Source organism: Peromyscus californicus, unplaced genomic scaffold (genome assembly GCF_007827085.1).
Source record: "Peromyscus californicus insignis strain IS unplaced genomic scaffold, ASM782708v3 Scaffold_14__1_contigs__length_90479793_seg_2, whole genome shotgun sequence".
NCBI lineage: Eukaryota > Metazoa > Chordata > Mammalia > Rodentia > Cricetidae > Peromyscus > Peromyscus californicus.
The window spans coordinates 20,469,630-20,491,536 of record NW_026294436.1 but is presented as its reverse complement, the minus strand read 5'-3'; the positions used below and the strand labels follow the sequence as shown (position 1 = coordinate 20,491,536).

The window sequence follows — 21,907 nt, the reverse complement described above, 5'->3', positions numbered from 1 at the left end:
ATGGTGTTTCACCACAGCAATAGTAACTCTAGCTAGGACAAAATTAAAGCACCTAAAATTACTTAATTACCATCGCATTGGCATTGCCTCTCTATGTTTTTGAGAGAAGGTCTCATGTAGCCAGGCTGGCCTTGAATTTAGTGTATAGCAAACGATGATCTTGAACTCCTGATTCTCCTGCCCCCACCCCTAATGCCTGGTGTATGTACAGCACACCCAGCCTCTCCCTTGATTTCTTTAGAGGGTCTGGCAATGATTGAGTTGTTGGCAACTCGGAACTTTAGCGTGGGTGACTCCATTTTGATTTTTCGATCTGGTCTGTTAAGGCCCAATGAGGGAACTCAGTCCAAAACATATGTAACTTTGCTCTATGAAAATGCCCAGTAGTTAACACTGTGCCTTGTGGGTGCCCATCCACCCTACATAACTGCTATCATAGTCTGTAGGTCAGACAGAGACACACTGATGCTGCTCAGGGTCTGTTGTACACTAGACACAAACGGTCTCCTCATCCTTCACTCTGTTCTTTCTCCTTTAGAACCTGTGTTCCTTGCCACCTTCACTGCCCTGCCTCGCCCTAGTCCTACCCCAAACAGCCTAAAGCTTTTCTGTATACTTCTAAAGTCTCCGTCCCTGCCCCTATCCAGTATTCCCATCAAAAGCAAATTAATCCTTGGGATTTCCATGCAAGTGTTCTCATGGTCCACCCAACACATAATACACACCCAGTAAATGTATTTTAAAAAACAACCATAGCCTCCTCTACTGTAACTGTTCATGCCACAAACACATCTTCCCTCCCTCTGTCGTCTCTGGGTCCACTAGATGCTGAAACAGTATGCATTCACTGTGTGTGTGTCTCCGTTGGGCTGGAGGTATTCAATAACACTCACTGAAGGAATAAATGTGGTGAACGGGTGTATCAAAATGGAGGAGCCGCCTCAAAGGGTTTTCAGATTGTGTTTCTGTATTAGTACAAATGACTAAACATCTCAGTTTCCCATAACTGCGTTTGGACAGTAAGTCATGGAACTTATCTGTAGGAAAGGAAGGGTGTGATAGTGCGGAGATACCACTGACTCAGTAGCCTCACATCTCCTTTTGTGTATGTTGTTGGGTTTTGTTTTGTTTATTTTTGAGATGAGGTTTCCATGGTTCTGGCTGACTTTGAATTTGTCATGTAGTCTAGGCTAGCCTTGAACTCATGATCCTCCTGCCTCTGATTTTGCTTTTTTTTTTTTTTCAGTTTTTTTTTTTTTGTTTTGTTTTGTTTTGGTTTTTTTTTTTGTTTTTTTGTTTTTTCGAGACAGGGTTTCACTGTGTAGCTTTGCGCCTTTCCTGGAACTCACTTGGTAGCCCAGGCTGGCCTCGAACTCACAGAGATCCGCCTGGCTCTGCCTCCCGAGTGCTGGGATTAAAGGCGTGCGCCACCACCGCCCGGCTGCTTTTTTGTTTTGTTTTGTTTTTGTTTTTTTTTGTTTTTGTTTTTGTTTTTGAGACAGGGTTTCTCTGTGTGGCCCCGGCTGTCCTGGAACTCCACAGACCAGGCTGGCCTGGATCCCAGAGATCCACCAGCCTCTGCCTCCCACCCCCTCACCCCTCCCACCCCCAGGTGCTGGGATCAAAGGCATGCATGCACCACTACCATCCAGCTCTGATTTCTGAGGGCTGTGGTGAGGTCAGCACTCACTCTTCAGTTTTCTTCTTTGCCTCTCTCCGCATGTGACTGTTTCTCTTCCTATTGGTGGGCTTCTTCCACATGACAGGGAACAAGGCCTCCTGACACTCCCAGAGTCTGGTGATGCGCCATGTTCACTGATGAATTGAGCCTTGTTCTCGCTTTCTTTTGATCTTACATTCAAACATCTCAGGGAAGAAAGCCAGCAAAATGGTTGAGTGGGTAAGGGCTCTTGTTGCCAAGCCTGACACCTGAATTCATTTCGAGTCCCACACGACGGCGGGAGAAAGCAGAGTCTTATAAGTTGTCCTCTGGCCTCCACACATGCACTGGGGCACACATGTGCCCATGCACATACACACAAATAAAGGTAATTTTAAAAGTCTCGGGGAAGAATGTGATTGGCTAAGTGTGGCTCATGAGGGACACTAACGAAATGACAGCTCTCATGTTAACGTTGAGAAGAAAGAACATCTTGAAGCAGCCTTGATGCTGGAGAGATGACTCGGTGATTAAGAATACTTCCTGTGCGACCCTGATCCCCCAGTTCCCACCCCAGCACCCACATAACAAGTCAGATGTAGTCTTGCATCACCCTGTAACCCCAGTGCTGGGGTAATGGAGACAGGCTCCGTAAAGCTTGCCAGCTGCCAGCCTAGCCAAAGATGTGAGTGCCAGGTCTAGGGAGGGCCCTGCCTTGGAGGAGTTAGGCAGAGAATGAGGAAGATACCAGACACTCTCCTCCGACCTCTGTGTGTGTGCACCCCTGCACACCTGTGCACTTACAATTCTCTCTCTTACACGCACAGAGAGACACAAAGAACTAAATACTGAATTGTAGATAGATTTTTCTTTCTAAGAAGAAGAACCCTGGATCTGGGTGTAGGGAGGATGGTTACCACAGATACCCAAATAGCAGTGATATAGTCTGCGTTCAAGAGATGCAGAGGAATGACGAGGGGGTCTGGGGGAACCCAAGACTGAGCTCTCAAGAGGCAAAGTAACATTCTGTGAAGCTCCTAGGGTGAGATCATTAGCTCCATTCTCTTCAGCTGAGGGATGAGAACAGCCCGACTACAAACAGTGAGGGCAGTGCTCCACCCTTTGCCCCAGAGAGGCCACTCCACTTTCCCACATCTAGTGGTTATTTTTATGGGTAGATTTATTTTTATCCATTCTAGACCTCAAACCTGCAGCTGGAAGAAATAAGACACCAAGGCTTCTAGGTTTCTAGAAAACACAGGCTGCAGAGGCTGGGTCAGCCACAGAACTCAGGCCCCAGTGGCTGGGTCAGCCACAGAACTCAGGCTGCAGTGGCTGGGTCAGTCACAGAACTCAGGCTGCAGTGGCTGGGTCAGTCACAGAAGTCAGGCTCCAGTGGCTGGGTCAGTCACAGAATTCAGGCTCCAGTGGCTGGGTCAGCCACAGAACTCAGGCTGCAGTGGCTGGGTCAGCCACAGAACTCAGGCTGCAGTGGCTGGGTCAGTCACAGAACTCAGGCTTCAGTGGCTGGGTCAGCCACAGAACTCAGGCTGGGGCTTCCTCCAGAGTCAACTGGAAAAGAAGTAAGAAGGAGAGGAAGAGGTGGGGTCCTTTTCTCTCAGCCCACAAGCCTAGCCAAGAGAGAGCCCCGCTTCAAGAGAAGGACCTACATCCCCTGTAGACATCAGCATCCTGGCCCGCCAGCCTGGGGTGGGGACAGCAGAGCCTCTTTCCCTAACAGCAGCTCTTCCACCACGCCCACAGCCTGTCTCCATGTAGCCCAGAGGGCTTTAGGAGAGGATCTTGCTTTTCTCGTACTAGCCAGCTATGACCAGGCATCATCCACAGTCCCCATAGGCCAGACACAGCCAAAGTACACTTCTCCTTTCCTAGGACCACACCTAGGGCTAAACCGTTATTCCCCCATGACAAGTTTACCAAACAGTTAGGCGATGCCTCCTCCACCTACTGCCACTGCTGAAAGCCGGAAATACACTTTCATATGTTTAAAGAGCCATTTCAGAGACGGGCGTCCTCATGATAAAGATGCCACTGCCACTGCCTTGGACACTGAAATGTCAAACTGTTGCCATCCGGCAGGGAGCCTGACAAGCCATTAACTCAGAGGCTCTGGCCAGCTGACTCCTCTCCCTTCCTTTCCCGTGTCTGCCCCAACAACTAATGTGGGCTCCTGAAGCTGACATTTTGGTAGGACCTACCACATCTAATAAGATACTCTCTGTCTTTCAGTGAATTGCCTAGGCATAGGAGAGAGACCAGAGGAGCTGGAGGTCTGGGGACAGAGGGGAGTGATGTCACCTTTGGTGTCTTCTAAGTGCCTCATGTGCGAGAGCTAGAACCCCAGGAAGAACTGTCTAGGAAATTATTCTTGGTTTCTTTCAGCAGAGGGTGATTCTCGATTCTCCCCGTACTTTACAATTGGGTGGGTCTCAGGAGGAAAGGTACCAACATGGGCACGGGCTGATTATGGATCTTGTTCCCACATTAGACAGGTGGCCGATGATCTCTTCTACAAAGAGGAAACTCGCGGGTTCTGAGCCCAGCTACTCTAAATAATTCCTTTACTTTTACTTCTCCCTACCTCATAAACAGGACGTAGATGAGGTATTGAGAAACAGCGAAATATGTTAGCAGTGGTCATACATGCCTATGATCCCGGCAATTAGGCAGTAGGGATAGGAGGATCAAGGCCAGCCTCAGCTACTTCGTGAGCCTGGAATACATGAGACTCTGTCCCCAAAACACAAAGCAAACAAAAAGGAATCGATGGGATTAGGAAGTAAAAAAGGAAGGACTAAATGATAGGAAGTAGGGAAGGGATCTTGGTCTTCTTTGAGACTTCGTTTCTTCTGCACACAAGCCTCTGCATCCTGGGGCAGAGAGGGACCAAGAAGCATGACATGAGGTATGGAGTTCGTTTGGGGTTTATTTGTTGATTTGTTGGAGACAGGCTCTTGTTGGTAGTGTAGTTATAGCTGGCCTGGCTCTCACTGTGTAGCCCAGATTGACTTCAAACTCCTTACAGTCCTCCGGGCTCAGTCTTCTGACTGCTAGGATTACAGGTGTACCCCACCACGCCTGGCTAGGTATGGGAGTATTTTTGAAACTCTATTAATAGGTGGGGAAACTGTGACAATCCCATTCTTCCCAGGATACAGTTCACAATAACCTGTGAGGTTACGTTAGCCTGCCTCTCATAAGCATATCGACGTGAGCGAGTGTGTGTGCTGAGGAAGGTGTGGGAATGTATCAGTCAATGAAGAGATGTTGTGTGAGCCAGCTGATCGTGCATGTTTGTACTTGAAAGCCATAAGGTTCCATGCGAAAGCTATGGGTGGCACTGTTGCACAATGCTGGTGGGTGTGCGGCACGGGGGTGTGATTAACAGTTTATAGGTTGTGTCTAAGTGTGTACGGATGTCTCCGTGTGTCGTACAGTCTAGAATGGAAATGTGTGGCATAGTATGGCACAGGGGTAGAAAAGCACATAGGCTCTGGGATGGGTCTGACTTGCCCCTTGAATGCTGGCTGTCATTAACCAGACGTATAACCTTGAGCAAGTCACTCAATCTTTAATTTCCTCAACCGTGAAACAAAGACAGTAATGAGTACCTTTTGAGACTGCCAGTAGGGCTAGAAACGATATCGTAGATGCAAAGGCTTGGGTGTACAGCCCACACACAGGCAAGCAGCCGTTCTGTGCCCCGTGGACATGCCTTTGGTTGGATGCACAAGCAAGAGAGAACAAGATGTGGCCTGCGTCTGATGGGTGAGGAGGCACATATGTGTATGGGCACCCTGAGCGATTGCTTCTTCTTTGCCAGTGAACTCCCAGTTCAGACGGGGTCAGTAGGGCAGGTGCCCAGAGCTTCCTGAGGCTTCTTGGTCCTGAATGTAAATCAGTATGAGATTGAGAGGTCTGGAGGAGCTGCAGGAAGCAGAAAGGCTTGCAGACGCTTCCTTTATTTCCCCTCCACACAGCAACGGTTGAAGACCGCTGCCCACATCCACTCCCACCTCCACCCATACCCACCCCTGCTCTGCTCCGCTTTCAACAAGTAAGAACCAGCGCTGGGGGAAAGCCAAGAGGGCAGAGGAGTCCCCCTAGGATTCGCCATTCCGCCTTAAGACCGACCAAGAAGCATCATCCCGCCGCGTCTTGCACTCGGGCCACCTTAAGAGCTGAGCAATGCTTTGGCCTCCCGCCAAGCCCCACCCCCGCCGGCTCGCGCTCCGCCCCTTTCTCCTCCCGCTCTGCTGGGGGAGAGCTGGGGAGCCCCAGTCTGGCCGGAGTTGGCTGGAGCTGTTGCCATGACAAGCGTTTTCTTAAGACAGCTCCGCTGTTGAGACCGTCCTACGCTGGGGGTGGGGTGGGGGCACGAACTTCCTGGGGGACCATCCCTCCGAAGACGGCGAGGTCGGACACCCGCCCAGCTCCCTGCACCCATTTTCTTCCAGGAAGGTCCTTTCGCGTGGAAGGGCTGGGGAAGAAGACCCAGCCCACTCCCCCAGCTCTAGCTCAAAGCTGTGGCTCAAAGCCGGCATCCCTGGGTGGTTTGCCACACTGGGTAGAGCGGTGGGTGATCACCCCACCCTACTCGGTCCATGGAAACGCGGAGGGAGAGTCCCGCTTGGAGACACCTGAATCTTTGCTAGAAAGAGAGGTAGGTTTGCAGAGAATGAATTGACTCCGGGATTTACAAACTTTGTTTCTTTCTTTCCTCTCAATGGCTTCTCAAAGTACCCGAATTTCCTCATGCTCGCAAATTCTGGGAGGGTGGGGTGGTGGAATAGGAGATGGAGGTGGGGGGAGAAAATGAAAATGATTTCTTCAACACTCTTTTCTTCCCTGGGTTCTGAAGAATCACATAATCAAACAAGTGATTTCTTTGCGTTTTCCTCTGGATCATGGGATGGGTGGGGAAATGGAGGGACTGCCTTTTTCTCACCCAAATTAAGCTCTTGGAACGCGTATTTATTCCAGCCGACCCCCATCCACTCCTGCTCTCCCCCCTCCCCCTCGGCTTGGGAACCAGCTGCAGAATGGAAAACTGTTGCGGAAAAAAATATTTTCCGCGTCTGTTCCCTTTCTCGAAAGCCCCAAAGAGAGATGGGAAAATAGAACCAAATAAATCTTCAGCGGGAAGGAAGGCCTTAGAGCCAAGGAGGGGGCGCACTGGGGGTGTGAGGTGGAGATAGGCTAGGAGAAGTTGGAGGGTGAGACCCGGAGCGCACAAATTAAATTTCTTTGGCTTTGCATGGAAACCTCAGCAGTTTCTCTCTGCGGCTTACAAAACATCCTCAGACTTTGACGTCTATAATTAGCTGTGGAAAAAGCTGGGAGTTCCCTCTCACTGCTGTTGTTTGAGTGAGTGTAAGCGTCCAGAACCAACTGTATGAGTGTCTCTGAGGGCACCGCCCCACGCATCCCTGCTTCTACAGGGAAAGAAGAAGAAGGGGCCAACTGAAAAGTTTGCAGTTTCAAGCCCCAGGCTGTGGGGCTGGCTGGCTTGGGCCTCTGGCATCTTGAGAAGGTCCCCGAACAGATCGCTTAAGTGAGAGACGCTCAGGCTGGGATTGTCCCCCCTCTTTTTTTTCTCTCCTTGTTTTGGTAGTGGGGTGGTGGCTGGTATCCTTCCCTGAGATGAGTCCAGACTTATGCTCTGGTCCACCTCTAGAAGAGTGCCTACTTCTTTCCAGCTTGGGGGTGGGGGGATGGGAGGAGGGGCCCAAAAAATCCTGGGAGCTGATAGAGCACGCCCTGACCGGAGGCATCTCCTTCCTGGTTACTCCTGTAGGACTCACAGTCTCCTCCAGACCTGATGCCCGCTCGCGCTGGCCAGATGGGTAGTTGGGGTGTCAGGTGAAGAAATCAGGCAACTGCTGTGATGCTGAGAGAGGGAAGGAGAAATGGGGGGGGCAGACAGATTTCCATTCTGCAGGCCATCTTCTCCTCCAGTTGGGGTGTCTGGCAGGGAGTCTTCAGATCCACTCCCTCCATGCTTGACACCCCTACCCACCCACATGAGCACCCCCTGTTTCTGGCTCTTCCCACTTAAGAGACCCTTGCCTGTAGCCCCCTTGCTCTGGGTCATTCCAGGCTGGGATCATCATGGAAAGGGGGCTAGGGGAGAGGTTGAATCTCAAAAGAGGACCCTATGGTGTGGGCAGGCTAGCTAAGTTATCTTCCGAGGCTATGAGAAAAGCCTTGCTTGAGACCCTAGGAAAGAAATAGTTTAAAAGGCAGCCAGGCAAGCCGCCAGCCAGCTCGAGCTTTCATTTGGAGGTGTTTGGTGACGGATCAGGCTTGTACCCCTCAGCACTCTACCCTACCTGTGGTCTGACCGACCACAAAAAGAACTGATGCCTTTCTTCTACAAGAAGGGGAGGAGGGAATCCCGGGAGCAGATACTGGTAGGTTAAGGATGGCTGCTTTGTGAGATGCCGGCTTAGCGCGGACGCACTAGGGTGCCTGCTCTAATGGCCCTGAGTCCTGGCTGGGTCTTGGGCAGCTGGGGAGACTGCTTTTCAGGTAGCTGTGCCCCCACCTCTCCCAGCTGTGAGACCCGCAGGGCTGGGAATACTGCGGTAGAATCTGGACCCCCTCCCATCTAGCAGCCTGTGACCTGCCCTACCGTCAGCCTCTCAGCAGCCCGGCTCCACCCTCCTGGCTGGCTTTGCCCTAGTCAGAGTACTCAGAGGAGAAATGGCTTAGAAGGAGTAGAGGCTTCCAGCCTTCCGGCCCCTGCTGGTGCCTCAGTCCCTTACCCTTCTGTTTCCCATCTCCGTGTATCTGGATCCTTGGATCCAAGGTCAAGTTGAAGGGGCTTAGCTTGCTTCATCCCTCGGATTCCCGGCTTCCAGCACAGCCGGGACAAATAGAGGCACTCTGTCAACACTTGCACAGGAAGAACGGGGCAATTTAATTTTTAAAAAATATTTATTGGGGGACTGCATCTGGAGGTCAGAGGACAATGTGTTCTCTTTTTCCACCATGTGGGTCCATGGAGAACAAACTCAGGTCATCAGAGGCTTCAAGACAGGAGTCCTTACCCCACAGATCCGCCTTGCTCGTCCCAAGGGGTGGAGTAATAGCACCTGAGAATCCATTGCATGGGGAGGTGCAGGAAGGGGCCCCTAGTTTACCCTCCGTTCTTTAGCTTCTCCTTGCTCTGGGAACCCGGCTCACCACAGAAACGGTGGGAGGGAGTGGCTGAGTCAGATTTGTCACATTGCTGTGGTCTTTGATGTCAGAAGAGAATCAAAATGAGGGTACTATGGGTGGGGGAGGGGGCAAACTAAAAACTAAACAGTCAGAATCTGCCCGAGGCGTAAGTAAGGTGGTATGTGTGAATGAAGGTCACTGAGCAGGAATACCAGGGAGCCTTACATCCCACTCCCACTTTCTAGAAGATCTGGAGAGGAAGGGGGACTGGAGCTGCTCTGCCACCACTATCATCTGCTCCAACTGCCACCAGAGACTATTAAGTTGACTTCTCTCGGTACCCAGGGCCCTTTGCTCTTTATTCAGTGCTCTGGGCCTCTGGCCCAGCACCCACATTAAGATCCACCAAACTTCTGAAGGAGATGAGGAGTATGTTTATTTGGAGGTGCCTAGGATCCCAAGAAGCATATTTGGCGTTACCTTACAGGTAATGCCCCACCCTGAGCCTGCCCTTCCTTGGAGGGCTATCTGCCAGGCCATCTGTGTTCCTTCCCTACAGGTAACTCCTGCCCACCCAGCCCACTGCCTGCACCTCGGAGGGCTTTGATTCTCTCCATCCCTAATGCCAGGAGGGAGGTAGTGGTGAGGAAGACGGGGTGGGGCAGGCACCCTCTAGATACAATCTAACTGGGCTAAGAGCATTTCTCCACTTTTTTCTCTCTGGGAAATAGATAATACACTCATTGTTTTCACAGAGTACGTATTTATAGATGCCATGTTTTGATATATGTACATACTATACAATGTTCAATTCAGATCTCAAACATTTATCATTTCCTTGTGGTTAAAAAAAAATTCAAAGGTGTTTCCTTGCAGATTGGCATGAACAGCATGCTATCACTTTCTCCAGTCATATCATAGCACAACAGAATTTATTACTCCTCTCAGCTCCAGCTAGGTGGTGTCCATCATCCTGTCTTCATCCCTCCTCCCTAGCCTGGCAACCAATCAGCTTTTCCAGATTCCACATGAGGTCATCTGCTATTTGTCTTGCTGTGCCTGGCTAGTTTCACTTAACATCGTGCCCTCCAGCTCCTTCTATATTGTTGCAAATGACAGGTTACTATTCTGCTCATGACTGATAACATTTTCTTTACCAGTCCATCAGCTGATGGATACTTTGGTTGTTTTGATTTCTTCACTATTTTGAACAGTGCTTCTACCATAGACAGAGCAGGCAGATGTCTCTTCTTTATGTTGATTTTATTTCCTCTTCATATATACCCAGTAGTGGGATGGCTGGATCATATGGCAGTTCTGTTTTTAATTCTGTTTGTAGGGTGCTGGGAATCGAGCCTAGAACCTCTTGCGTGCCGCATAGGCAAGTGCTCAGCCACTGGACACTCCAGCTCTATTTTTTACCGGTTTGATGAACCTGACAATGTTTTCCATAATGACCGTATCATTTCCCCTTTTCTGTAGGTCATAAACGTGAGTGTGCCCTAGAGTCCAAGGGAGCTGTGTGGAGAGTTTTAGACTCTGCTTCCTCTCCCAGCATCTCTGTCACCTCTTTCCCTAGGACGAGCCGCTCTCGTTCCACTGATCTATTTTCTTCAAACATGTTCCAACAGAAATGATGAGGACTGTCTTCTGCCTCCTCCTTAAGTGACTTCAGCCCACGTAAACTCGGTGGGAACCAAGGAAGAGAGAAACCAGGAAGGAACTAGTTAGAGTCAGAGCAACAGAGAAGTGTCTGTTGTTGAGTATGGAGTGGGGAGAGAAGTGAAAGGAGAGGGAAGGGGAGGAGGACATAGGCACCCAGGAACCGGGTCCCCACCTCTCGGTCACTGCTCTCAGTCTGCCTCTCTCAGGCTGTCATGTCAGCCTCAGCCCTCTTCTCCTGGCTCACCACGTTTCATACACGAATCCCAACAATTTGGGAAAATGAGCTGGCGTGGCATCAGCAAGGCCACCTTCTCTCTGCCTTCCTGGCATCACTTTAGGGTGGGCACTGGCGGTGAGGTGGTGTGCTTACTGCTAGACATGTCTGGGACTCTGCCGGGGTTCAAAGAAACTCAGCTCAAGGCGCTACAGTGAGGTCCGGTTAGTTTGTAGAATCAGGGTCAGGAGGACAAAGTAGTACAGCCCCCAGAGGGAAGATGCCACACACACATTTACACGGCAGCCCAAGTCGTTATCCCAAAGATGCGTACCCACAAATAAAGAAACATGCGTGCATAAGGCAAGTCAAGGTGCATTTGTAATAGAAACCATTGCGAATTGTCCTACTGCCCATCCTGAAGAGCATAGCTAAAACAGGTATGGTGGTGTACACCTGTAATCCCGGCACTTGTGAGGTTGAGGCAGGAGAAGTGCTGTGAATTAGAGGCCAGCCAGCAGCGCACAGCAAAGCCTCGTCTCAAAAAAGAGAAAGGTGAGTTGGGCGTGGTGGTGCACGCCTTAATCCCAGCACTGGGGAGGCAGGGGCAGGAGGATCTACGGGCAAGTTCCAGGACAGCCTGGGCTACACAGAGAAACCCTGTCTCAAAAAAACAGAGAGAGAGAGAGAGAGAGAGAGAGAGAGAGAGAGAGAGAGAGAGAGAGAGAGAGAGAGGTGTGCATGTGCACACACATGCCTGTGTGCATACACACACAAATAATAAATTCGAAATGAGAAAATGGTTCCCTATAGGAGGCAGATGAGGTGACAGGAAGTGAGGCTTTTTTGGTGATGTTTTCAGACAGTTTTAATTAAAATACTTATTTCAACAATTAAATTAGGTCCAAAAAAAAAAAAAAAAAAAACAACCTAAATCTGACTACAATAGAAAAGCTGACTAATAGAGTAACAATTTCATTACAAAGGATTAAGTAAAAACTTTAAGGGCTTTTTTTTTTTTTTTTTTGAGACAAGTTTAGACCGGTCTTAAACTTGTAATAATCTTCTGCCTCGTCCTCAGGAGTGCTGGAGTTGTAGCCCATGTGCCACTACATCCGGCTAATTAAAATGTTTTTCATTGTCAATGCTCTGACTCTATATTCTTGGTGGAATATATAGTCTAAGAATTGAGAGAAACTTCAGACTGTGCTTCATAGGTATGCTGTGAGTCACAATATCGGCGTCCCGAACAGAAAACCGTTCTGCTGTTAGAGGGAGTATGGGATGCGTATCTGTGCTTGGAACTTGGATGTCTGAAGTCAGGGTCTGAGTATGGAACAGAGAAGAGCATGGATGGAGAAGGTGGGGAAGCACGGGATTCTTTGCTTCTTTGTCTGTTTTGTTGATCTGTCCACCAAAGGCATTTAGAAGCGAAGCTACATCCAGTGCCGGATTTTCGTTTATTTATTCATTTTTATGGCGTGCATGTGTGTACACGAGGTGTATGGGGAGAGGGTACATGTGGGGGGGGGGGTGGTCAGAGAACAACTTTGTGGAGCCCAAGGATAGGATTCAGTTTGCCAGTCTGGCACAGCAAGTGCCTGTACCTGCTGAGCCATCCTGTCAGCCCCTGGATTTTTATTTCTAGGTACCATGTCCCCTGTTAGAAGCCAGCATCACTTGGCTGTTGTCAGGTATGAGAGTGGCCAAGGACAGTGAACTGTGTTGTGGCGGGAAGCTGGAGCACACTCATGTCAAAGAACACAGGAGCCTGCATACGGGGCCTTTGCAGTGATGTGAGACACCAAGAAACAAAACAGAGATGAAAGGGACTTCACGAGCCCAGTCTAACAGCAGAAGGGGCAGGGAAGAGCCGGAAGGGGAAAACCCTTCACAGAAATGCCTGCTAACCAGATGCAGAAGAAGTGTCAGAACTCTTTACATTTCAATTTGGCCTGGCCTGGTGACTGCCAGGGAGACTGAGGCAGGAGGATCACAAGTTCAAGGCAGGACTGGTAACTTAGAAAGGCCTTATCTCAAAATAAATATCTAAAAAAAAAAAAAAAAAAAAAGGCTTGGAATTTAGCTTAATGGTAGATCACTTGCCTAGGACCTACCAAGCCTTGGTTCAGCTTTTTATGGTGCAGCAGATAAGCTTATTCAAATAAGCATGTTTATTTATTTAGCTGGGCATGGTGGCAGATGCCTGCAACCTCAGTTACTTGCAACACTATAGGGTGGTGTCTTGGTTAAGGTTTCTGTTGCTGTGAAGAGACACCATGACCACAGCAACTCTTATAAAGGAAAACATTTCACTGGGACTGGCTTGCTGTTCAGAGGTTCAGTCCTTTATCATCATGGTAGGAAGCATGGCAGCATGCAGGCAGACGTGGTGCTGGAGAAGGAGCTGAGAGTTCTACATATGGATCTGCAGGCAGCAGGAAGGGAGAGTGAGCCTGGCTTGAGCTTCTGAAACCTCAAAACCCCTCGGTGACACACTTCCTCCAACAAGGCCACACCTCCTAATAGTGCCACTATCTAGTGGCCAAGCATTCAAACACATGAGTCTTTGGGGGCCATTCCTATTCAAACCACCACAGGTGGTGAGTTCATAGCCAGTCTGGGCTATATAGTGAGGTTCTAACTCAAAATTGTTTAAATTTGAATTTTTATTTTATTTTATTTTGTGATAAGGTCTTACTTCGTAGCCCTGGCTAGTTTGGACCTCACTAATGTAGACCTCAAACTCACAGAGATTCACCTGCCTCTGCCTTCTGAGTGCTGGGATTACAAGTATGTGCCACCATACCTGCCCTTAAGTTTGATTTTTAGTTGAAAAATAATTATATATGGAATAAACCATGTGATATCTTGATATATACTATGGAATAAGTAAATTAAGATGACTAACATATCCAGGACCACATTGAAAAGACAGATAAGCACTTAAAGTCTATTCTCTTAGCAGTTTTGAAATATATTTTATAATTAACTGTAGTCTCTACACTCGACAACAGATCACAAAGTCTTATTCCTTCTCACTGAAACTTTTTATCTCTTGGCCAACATCTCCCAACCTGCCTTTTCCTTCAGAATTTCCCCAACAATAAGCTGATTCAGGCTAAGCTCATTAGCAGATGATAAAATTATTGAGCAGGGAGGAGGGAGCACTATTAGATAAAAGGTTGGTCCCAGCATGCACTGCAGAGTGACTGGCTCAACAGAAATAGCTTTTTCACAGTTCTGAAGGTCTAAGGCCAGACACCGGCAAACCAGGAGGCAGGCGAGGGCCACTTCCTGATTAGGCCATTTTCTCCATGTATCCTCAGGAGATGGGGCGAGACAGAGACCATGGAGCTCGCTTGTGTCTCTTCAGAAGACACTAACCCTATTCTCCAGGCTCCTGCCCTCCGATGTCTCGCGCCGTCGCTTTTGAGGATTTAACTTCTATGAATTTGGGGCCACAGGAGCATTCAGTCCTGAATGCTCACCTCACAGATGCTCTTCACCTAAGCATGCACTTGTCACCTTAATAAGTACTCAAGCATGCTCAACCCCCAGACAGGAAAGCTTCCCTGAGCCTTGCAGTAGGAATTCCAACCACAGTCTGTGGTCTAGTCGAAACTGCTTAGCCAGATCTAGTTTCTAAGAGGTGACAGGGACGTCTAAGGTGGGGGCCGTGCTAACTGGCAGCCAAGACGCTTCAAAAAAAAAAAAAGGAGTTTCACAAAAACAGAAATTGGTGGTGGGGGGGCTGACAAACTGTCTGGCGGGAAGGGGTGGGTGCCTGCCACCCAAGCTGGGGACTGGAGTCAATCTCTGGGACACACAGGGTGGGAGAGGAGAATCACTGCTTGAAGTTGACCCTGACCCCCACATGTGCACGCCCACACACAAAGTAAGTAAGTGAATGAAAAGAACGCTGTTGCTACAGAAGGCTGGAGGTGGAACCCAGTGTAGATTAAAAGAGACAGAAGAAGAGCTGGAGAGGCGGGTGACTGATTAAGAGGACTTTCTGCTCCCTGCTCCTGTAAAGAACCCAGGTTCAGTTCCCAACACCAACATCCAGAGGCGTACAGCCTCCTGTAACTTCAGTTCCTGGGTGCGTAACACCTTCTGGCCTCTGTGGGGACTCTTATGTATGTAGCACGCATGAATAAAACATAAATCTTTTAAAATAAGAACATAGAAGAAATAAAAGAGACAGTCTATCCATGTACAATATATGAATTTTAATTTTTTTTCTAATTTTTTAAAACCTTAGTATCTGTGTGTATGTGTGTTCTCAAGAGTGCATTTTTGGCATGTGTGTGGAAGTCAGACGACTGTGGGATTGTTTCTCTCCTTACGCCATGTGGACACCAGGGATCAGATTCGGACCATCAGCCTGGGTGGCAAGTACCCTTCCCCAATGAGCATCTCACTGGCCCAATGTATACATTTTAAAAATTAATTTTATATCTCTGTTTCCTTTAAGGAAATGAATGTTCTGCTTTGCATGCATGTCTGTTAATCTTGTGTGTGCCTGGTCCCTGTGGAGGTCAGAAGAGGGTATCAGATCTCCTAGAACAGGGGTTACAGGCAGCTGTGAGCCACTGTGTGGGCACTGGGAATCAAACTTGGTCCTCTGCAAGAGCTGAGTGCTCTTAACCGCTGAGCCAGCTCTCCAATTCCAGTGTATAACTTTTAATTGCATAGGGTGGGAGGTATATATTGCAATAGATATCCTGGGACAATTGGGAATATTTTAGTCTAGATATTAGATAATATGTCATTTTTTTTTAGATTTGAAAGTGGTAATATAGTTTTATGCGGTAGTATCCTTTTATGCAAAATATTAAAGGGAACATGTTTGTAAGTTATTTCCAAATGGTTCAGCAAAGGTGTGCGCACACACACACACACACACACACACACACACACACACACACACACACACACACACACTAAAGGAGAAGACAATGGTAACAGTTGGTACGTCTGCTGAGGATAAGACTTCTTCCTTAGTGTGTGCAGAACCCCAAGTCCACCCCCAGTGCTACGAGAAAACCAGACAAAAGCAATGGATGTCTGTAGAGTGGATTGTTGTGCAGTTTGGGGAGTTTTGTCTTGTTTTCCTTCAGTATTTGAGGTGTGGTATATTTAACAGTCTAAGATAGGGGGAGATCTGATACCAGCAAGGCCAGAAAGGGCCCCTAGACTCCTAGCCTCCCGCCCCATCTTCCCTAAGCTGCCTGCAGGGTCTTCCCACACAATTACCTCCCTTAGATCCTCCCTCTCCCTCTGTGTTGGGTGAGTAGCCTAGTGGGCCAAACAGTGCGCAGGGGAAGCGATGACACTCTGCCTTGGCCTAGAGGAAGCCTAGGGACTAGAGGCTTCACCATTTGAGGAGGGTCCCCGGTTGTAAGGAAGCCTAGGGACTAGGGGCTTCACCATTTGAGGAGGGTCCCCGGTTGTAAGGAAGCCTAGGGACTAGAGGGTTCACCATTTGAGGAGGGTCCCCCGTTGTAAGAGGAAGAACGTGCCCACCGCCCCAAAGCTGTCTCCTCTTCTGACCCCTTCACATATTCTAATAAGGTGATTCTGAGGGAACCTGTGCTGTCTGCTCAGAGCCTTGGTCTCTGGGCTAAGCATGGTCTCTCTTCCAGACTCTCCCTTGCTGGGGACAGTATACCCGGCTGCATTGTCAGTGACCCAAACCACAGTGTGGTCACCCCTACTTCTCAGCCTGGTCCTGGCTCTGGAGAGATCCAGTTTTTGGGGCTGCTCATCTTTCTGTCCCTGGAAAGCCAGGGCTAGGCCCAGTGCCACTCGGGGCTCTTTTCACATAGGAAAGGGACATTGATCCCGCCTTCAATTCCTCTTCTGTCTTTTTGGGAGCCTGGGGGGGAGCAGGAGCCAGGAAGCTGAAAATGGACAGACAGGGAGGGGTTTGTTCTAGGAGCCGCTGGGCCTGCCAGGGGAGCATAGAGCTAGGCGTCTGTAGACATAGACGGCCTATGAGATGCTGTCTGTGTGACCTTAACTGAGGCAGCCATCTCTCTGAGCCTTTGTCTCCCTCCCTCACTGTTACCATGAAACCAAGTTCAGTCGTTCAGAATCTAGACGCTACACCCTGCAGCTCAGGCCCATCATCTACTTGAGACAACCCGAAGAAAGGAGACCGGACGGGCTCTGCCTTGGACAGCCACCCTTGGAGTGAGAAGTTAAGACAGGTTATAGGTTCCCACCCCCAGTACTTCAGTTCACAAGGACTTAGTATTAATACTTTCGCAGTGTCCCATTGCTGTCAAGAGATGGTCAGGGAAACCCTTAGAAAAGAGAGCATTTAATTAGGGCTGGCTTACAGTTTCAGAGGCTGAGTTCATTAGCCTCATGGAAGGGACCATGGCAACACACACACACACACACACACACACACACACAGTGCTAGTCAGTAACTGAGAGCCACATCCTGATCCTCAGGCAGAGAGAGAGAGAGAGAGAGAGAGAGAGAGAGAGAGAGAGATCGAACTAGGCCTATCATGGGTTTTTGAAACCTCAAAGCCCACCCCCAGTGACATACTTCCTCCAACAAGGCACACCTCCTAATCCTTCTAATCCTATCCAGGAGTTCCACTCCTTGGTGACTAGATGTTCAAATATATGAGCCTATAGGGGCCATTTTTATTCAAACCACCACACCTAGCCATGATTGTACCATGTCAAGAGCTATCAACACTGACTCAGAGGTAGAGAAATCCAAGTCTTCAAGGACTTACTGTCTTCTAGGGGGTCACAAATCCCAAGAGACCCATTAGATTAAAATTACCCACATGCAACCATTTTGACCCACAAACGGTAGTTTCCTATGGTTCAGCCTAAATATCAGTATTGAATGTTGGAAATCAGGGATTGCATACTTAGTGCTGCAGGCCAGTGGGGTTGGCAACACTTGGGTAAGCTGTCGCCTGGAGGGCCGGCTTGCCCTCTCTTGCAGCATTTTTGACCCTGAAAGTGGTGCACGTGTTGGCCAAGTCTTTTTCCAAACTTCCGTTGAAATTCTTACATTAACTTTCCTGGAATTGGCCAACACAGTTTCCCATGGAGAGAAGACATTGCCACCCACCTTCACAAGACCACCTCTATGTCCCTAGTACCTGGCTTGACACTTGAGGAGAAGAAACTTCAGGGAAACAGAAGCAAACTATTCTTCCCCCTCACTTATGGCAGAGAGGAGGGCACACACTTAAAAGGGCCCTGGCTAGGCTGGAACTTACTACGTAGCTCAGCTTGGCCTAGAACTCACAGCTATCCTCCTGCCTCTGCCTCCCAAGTGCTAGGATTACAGGTGTGTGCCACCATCCCTGAATAATTATTTGTTTTGTGGTACTGGAGATGGACCCTAGGGCCTCGGCAAGCATGCTATTACTGAGCTATACGTCCCCTGCCCATCTTTTACTTTGAGACAGGGTCTCACGAACTTGACCAAATTCCTGTAGACCAGCCTGGCCTTGGACTTGCAACTCTGCTGCTTAAACCTAGAAAGTAGCTGGAATTCTAGGCCTGTGCCTCCAGACCTGCCTCAACTGAAAATAATTTTGAGGAAAGGCAATTGCCAGACAGGATCTGAAGGGGTAGAAAGGAGAGGGTAGGTGCTGGGCAGAGGGGAGGCGGGGGGGAGGGGGCAAAGCTGAAAGGGTTGTGTGGGGCAGAGGGGAGGCGGGGGGGGGGTGCAAAGCTGAAAGAAGGGCTGTGTGGGCAGAGGGGAGGCGGGGGGCAAAGCTAGAGGAAGGGCTGTGGCGGGCAGAGGGACAGGGGCAAAGCTAGAGGAAGGGCTGTGTGGAGCAGAGGGGAGGGGGGCAAGGCTGGAGAAAGGGCTGTGGGGGGCAGAGGGACAGGGGCAAAGCTGGAAGGGCTGTGTGGAGCAGAGGGGAGGCAGGGGGGGGCAAAGCTGGAGGAAGGGCTGCAGTGACTGCATCCTACTGCAGACACTGAGAGCTCAAGAGTCGGTTGCTTTGGCAGGTGAGGGAGGCTGTGTCTGCGCCCACCCGCTGGCATGCCTCCAGCCTTGTCTGAGCCAGTACCAGTGTCTCAGGCAGGATGGCATCTGGCCTCAACAGCAGCTGCTGTCTACCTGCTCCCCTGGTGCCGGGGACCATTAGGATGATTTTGATGTTCCCTCCCCACTGTCTGTTCTACACAGCCTTCTTTGTGGGGAGCCCTCGTAGGACATCTGTTAGATGTGAGGACAGACCCAGCTGGCATCCCCACTTCCAGGGGCTGTCTGTCTGACCTTGTTCAGGGAGGTGGGCCACTGGCTTGGGGCTGGGAAGCAGCTTATGTTGTTGAGCTAGAGCCTGTGAGGTAGATAGAGTTAGGACAATAGTCCGTTTTCCTTCTCTGGCAAAAACAGAAACCTAGAGACTGACCCAAGGGCACCTAGCTCATTTGAGGCAGAGCCAGAGTCGAAATCCACTTCTTCCCCTTCCAAGTCTACCACGGAGTGTTCAGCCCCCACCCTGTCATCACTGGGTGACCCCCCTCCTCACTGAACCCCCCTGGTCCCAGGGTCTCTCCTCCTATAACAGACAGAACCATTCCTGTACATTAGAGAACGGTGTGCCGCACCGCGAGGTCACGTGCTAGGAGCACTTTGGAAGAAAGATGCTAGACACCATGAAGCCGCTGTGCCATTGACAGTCAGGATCATTAGCACTAGAGGAAATGCAGAGCAGTGCTCTGGGGAGCACCACCCCCATCCACACAGCCGCTAATGGAGCCAGGCTCTCCTCTTCACAGCTCTGCATATAGTAGGGCCTTGAGCTGGAAGAGGCAGGAGATGATCTTGAGGGGAAGCAGGAGCCGTGGCAGGGGTGGGCAGAACCTTCCTTCTGCCTGGGTACCCCTGGGCCTGCCTTTTCCTTGGTGCAGGCTCCCTGAGAGGGCAGAGGAGGTGCAGAGAGGAAACTGTGAAATCTCTGCTTCGTCCAGGGCAGCTGACTAAGCCAGATTAGCCTGTGACCTCTGACTTGGCGGTCTAAGAGCCAACAAGCAGGGTCACTATAACATGACAGTGTATGCTGGTTTTGTAGATGGAACCGATCTGTCACTCATCGAACGTAAACAGGACATGAGTGCAAACCATATGCCAGCCTCTATGTTGGGGGGTGGGAAAGTGGTATCCAGGAGACAGGAGGGGCCCAGAGTGACTAACCTGAAGCCCAGAGAAGCTTTTTCTGAACCAGGTACCTGCAGAAAGCCCTAACTGTGGCAGCATTCCGGGGAATCTGGGACTTCAGACAAGGAAGCTCGGAGCTGGGAGGGATGCAAAGACACCATTGCTGGCAGTCCTTGGGGTCACCAGTGAGCTGTGACTTTAGGGTAAAGGCCTTGCTCCTGTTCATTGATAGAAGCTGCACTGGGCCAAGGTATGGTGCTTAAAAACTGGATGTTTGTCCAGTCTGCTGGATCCAGTCCTCTGGCCGCGTCGCAGCCTTGCCTGATTTTGTGCACACTCGTACGCTTGTGTGCATCCAGAGACCCCTGCTCAGATGGAGGTGAAGATGCCGCGTCCCTGGGATAGCCAGACTGGATGCAAATGGTACCCAGGGATAGAACAGTACACTTACAGGAGACACTCTGTTTCTTCACTAGCCCTTCCGTCACACTTCCATCCCTCCACCCTCTTTTCGGAAGCAGTAGATCCAGCTTCCGATGGAGCGTCCTGTACACGTTTATGGAGCCTCTAGAAAACACATACGCCATCCTTCTTTGTGTGCCCTGTAGGGCTGTGACAGACAAAGGAGGTACGATGAAGAGCGCTGCGCAAACGTGGACGTGCTGGGCGTCCGTGGGGCTGTCTGTACTTGCTCCTCCCTCTCCCTCTCTCTCCCTGCTCCCCACTGCCCAGCTCTCGGCACCCCAGCATGCTTCCTGGGCTACTGTCATCTTGTCCTCTCCCCTTGCCTAGACAAAACCTAAGGCAACATCTGTTCACCTTAAAAATCAACAGCAGTGGGCACAGTAATCCAAGCTGATTTATCAATTGGTGTTCGGCATCTAACTTGGCATATGCCGTTCATACTCCCTCATCTTACAAAGAGATCAGTATCGGGAGTCTCCCTTTTACAGATTAGTGAAGGTATGTCTAACACAGAAGGCTGAGGAGGAGCAACCTTAGTCGGACGCATTGATGGGCTTCCTCTTTCTATCGCTGTGTGACTGACTAGTTGACAGGAGCGTGGAGAGACTCGGCGGCATCTATTGAATGTCAACCAAGCGCCAGCTTCTTCCTAATCCCGTCACAGCAGCCACCTTCCGAGACAGGTAGAGCATGCGTCTTCCAGCCTTTGGAAGCTCACTCAAAAGGGCAGGAGGAGAAAGAACAGAGGGGCTCTCTTCAAAGGTTTAGGGAAATGTTGCAGAACCTGGGTGTGGGAGGGCAGCCTTGGTTGGGCCGGGCCTCCCCCCAGGGCTTGGAAGTGCTCCCTTCACAGCAGGCTCCCTCCTCCCTCATTCACAAGCAGCAGGCTCAGTCTAGTTCTCTAAATAAATTAGTTCAGGCTCTCAGTCCAAATGTCAAAAGATGCTGGTTCCAGCTGAGCTCTGATGGTCCCCCCATTATCTGGGGCCTTCTGGAGGTGTGAGGCACACTCAGACATGGCTGCTCGGCCCTGTCTTATCCAGAGGCCATCTGGCTGGTTAGTGTTGGGGCTGATCTTTGGCCCAGGCCTGTCCAACATAAACCTGTGCCCTTTCTACTCAGGGCTGCCTGCTGAACAAAGTTATTTGCCTCTGATCTCCTGAAGTGTTTGGTCCTCTCTCTCCACCCTCTCTGATACTGGGGATTGAACCCAAGGTCTTGCCCACACTGGGCAAGCTCGGTCTCAGTAAGGTACATGCTGAGCCCTGACTCTCTCCGGAGTGTGTGCTCCATTAGGCCGTCTCCAAGCCTGTGATAACTGCTCCATAAAAGACCGCTGCGGGCCTGCAGTGTAGCGCCGGGATAGGACATTTGTCTAGCTCTCAGGAAAGCCTGAGTTTTACCATCTACGACATGACGAAAATACAGGGGTGTGTGTGGGGTGGGGGTACTTACAGCTTTCACCTGGGAAACCTGACCCCTGAAGTCTACAGAATCAGAGGGGAAAAGGTTATTTTTCTAAGCCTTGAGGAATGGCCCCTGAAGTGAGTGGAACAGT

General features: G+C 50.0%; 1 protein-coding gene across 6 annotated transcripts in view; it reads left to right on the top strand.

The window, feature by feature from the left end:
* Positions 1-5,961: 5,961 nt before the first annotated feature.
* The window catches only part of Atp2b4 (ATPase plasma membrane Ca2+ transporting 4), a 103,419-nt gene continuing 87,473 nt past the window's right edge, over positions 5,962-21,907 (top strand). For 5 of the 6 annotated variants that reach the window (XM_052736985.1, XM_052736991.1, XM_052736990.1 and 2 more), the window contains exon 1: positions 5,963-6,344. The gene's annotated coding sequence lies outside the window, so the exon portion shown is untranslated. Of the gene's footprint in view, positions 6,345-21,907 lie in introns of all 6 variants that reach the window. The other variant, XM_052736986.1, reaches the window with a different exon arrangement.